The sequence below is a fragment of the Meleagris gallopavo genome, chromosome 2 (genome assembly GCF_000146605.3).
Source record: "Meleagris gallopavo isolate NT-WF06-2002-E0010 breed Aviagen turkey brand Nicholas breeding stock chromosome 2, Turkey_5.1, whole genome shotgun sequence".
NCBI lineage: Eukaryota > Metazoa > Chordata > Aves > Galliformes > Phasianidae > Meleagris > Meleagris gallopavo.
Genome location: NC_015012.2, coordinates 60,976,255 through 60,979,029, shown reverse-complemented (window position 1 = coordinate 60,979,029; position 2,775 = coordinate 60,976,255). Strand labels below are relative to the sequence as shown.

Genomic DNA, 2,775 nt, shown 5'->3' with positions numbered 1-2,775 from the left:
AAAAAAAAATCTTACATCCACTCTAAATTTACCGTCTTCAGATTTGAAACCACTTCCCTTTGTCCTCTTACCACAGACCTTGCTAAAAAGTCTGTCCCCTTCTTTCCTACAACCTGCTATAGATACTGAAAGGCTGCTATCAAGTCTCCCCTGAGCCTTCTCTTCTCAGCCCCAACTCTTTCATCCTGTCTTCATAGGGGAGGTGTTTCTTCTCTTGGATCATTTTTGTGGCCATCCTCTGTACATGCTCCAACAGAACTATGTCTCTCCTGTACTGAGGACTCCCTCCACATCTGAATGCAATACTCCAGGAGAGATCTGAGCGGAGGGGCAGGATCACCTACTTTCTTTCACCTGCTGGACATGCTTCTTTTGATGCAGTCCAGGATATGATTGGATTTCTGTGCTGAGAGAGCACATTCCTGCCTTATGTCCAGTTGCCAACAGTCCCACTAAGCTTTTTTCAGCAGGGCTGTGCTCAATGCTTTCATCCCCCAGCTTGTTGCAGCAATTCTTGCTATCAGTACACAGTGCACAGTGCTCCTGGATTTATTGAACCTCATGAGGTTCCCCTTGGCCCACTGCTCAAGCCTATCTAGGTCCCTCCAAAAGGCATCCTGTCCCGCAGGTGTGTCAACCACATCACACAGCTTGGTGTCATTCACAAACTTGCTGATGGTGCACTCAATCCCACCACTCTCTGGCTACAATTTTGCAACCAGTTCCTTGTCCATTGAATAGTCCACCTATCAAATCCACATCTTTCCAATCTGGAGAGTGGGATGTTATTGGGAACCATGTCAAAGATCTTGCCGAGGTTCAGATAGATGAAAACAATAGTTCTTCCCTTGTCCACTGACACAGTTACACTATTACAGAAGGCCACTGAGCTGGTGAGGCAGAAGCTGCCCTTGATAAAGTCATGCTGATTGTTTTTTATCACCTCCCTGTATTCTGTGTGTCTTAGCATAGCTAATGCTTAATACCAAAGCGTCTATCTGGCAACAAAGCTCCTCCTCTCACACTTACATTAAAAGTAGCAACCCACAAAATAGAGAAAGTGTGAGAACAGAGAGATGAGAAGTCCCTAAGGACTGCAAAAAAGGAAACGTCACTCCCATTTACAAGAAAGGTAGGAAGGAGGACCCAGGGAACTACAGCCCAGTAAGCCTCACCTATGCGTCTGGGAAGATCATGGAACACATCCTCCTAGAAGACATATTAAGGTTACATGAGGGACGAGTAGGCAATCCAAGTTAGCCAGCATGGCTTTATCAAGGAAAGATCATGCCTTCTATGATGGAGTGATGAATCAACATTTTACTTGGGTAGACAGTGATAGGACAAGGGGGAATGGTTTTAAACTCAGGGAGGGAAGGTTTAGGTTGGATATCAGGAGGAAGTTCTTTACAGAGAGAGTGATGAGGTGCTGGAACAGGCTGCCCAAAGAAGATGTGGGTGCTCTGTCCCTGGAGTTGCCCAAAACCAGGTTGGATGGGGCTCTGGGCAATCTGATCTAGTACCACACCTGGAGATTGGTGGCTCTGCCTGTGGCAGGACTGTTGGAATTTGACAATCTTTGGGGTCTCTTCCAACTTAAACCATTCTATGATTCCATGAAAGCAGAAAGCGGACCATATCCTGTCTTGGAAGCAAGAGAGAACAAGGTCCAACACAAATTCCTCTCAAAAAATGTGCAGATTAATCTGCACTGCTCAACTACAAAGTAGGTGACTCCTACTTTGTATTTGTATTTATATTTGTATTTGTATTGTATGTTTATTTGCTATATATTTGTATTTGTATTTATTGTATATATATTTTGTGACTCTACTTTGTATTTTCCAAGCTATATTCCCTTTGATGTGTTGAAACTCTCAAATGCACAGTGGAGACAGGCAGAAGTCTCCGATTCATCTGTTCTATTTTCTAAAATATTTTAATATGGTAAACTTAGTTTTAGAAAAACAATCAAACAAAATGGTATTTATTAGGAAAAAAAAGCAAATGTCGTATCTATTTTCCTAAAGGCATGAAATCAAAAGCTTTTATTATTAAACAGCTGAAAGTAGTAAAAGCCCAACTGGCAATCTGTTCAGTCAATGATGTAACTAGTTAGCCAATAATACAAAGTAGGATAAAATGCTTAAATACTTAAAGAAATAAAGAGCATATAAATGTGATCAAGTTCTGCACAATATCTGATATAGCTCAGCATAAATATTACAAGTTAGATGATGTGGTGATGTGACATGATTAAAAGATGCATTGTCGTTTATATTATACTAAATATTAGATATTAAATTTATTAATTATATATACATAGTAAATATATTGGATGAACATCCCCTTTTACCTGCCTGGTTCTCTTGTGTTAACTATACAAGCTTAGGATTTTAACTTAGACTTACACACTTTTGAAAAGTACTTAAATGAGACAAGCCTCATTCAAAATATCTTTATCTGAGTTTGTTCAGGGAATTTCAAAAATTGCATCAGTATTGCTATTACTACAAACATTTAGAATTTGATGAAACTAGAGGAAGTTCCTCAAAACAAAAGGGAAACAAACAAACAACAAAAAAACACTACTTAAGATCTACCTCGGTATGAAAATTCTTAGATGTTTACCACCTGGAGCATACATGTCCCTGCTTCTGGTGCCTTACATTACCCTAAGATTGAGCAGTGTATATGTCAATAATGAGTGGATTGAAAAAAATGAAATGTTTTACCCCATTTGCTCCTCAAATCACCAAAACAGTGTTACAGAAA

The 2,775-nt window shown here is 39.8% G+C and overlaps 1 protein-coding gene across 2 annotated transcripts in view; it reads right to left on the bottom strand.

Moving 5' to 3' along the window:
* TBC1D32 (TBC1 domain family member 32) overlaps window positions 1-2,775 on the bottom strand; it is an 86,541-nt gene that overhangs the window by 48,055 nt on the left and 35,711 nt on the right. The window lies entirely within an intron of this gene.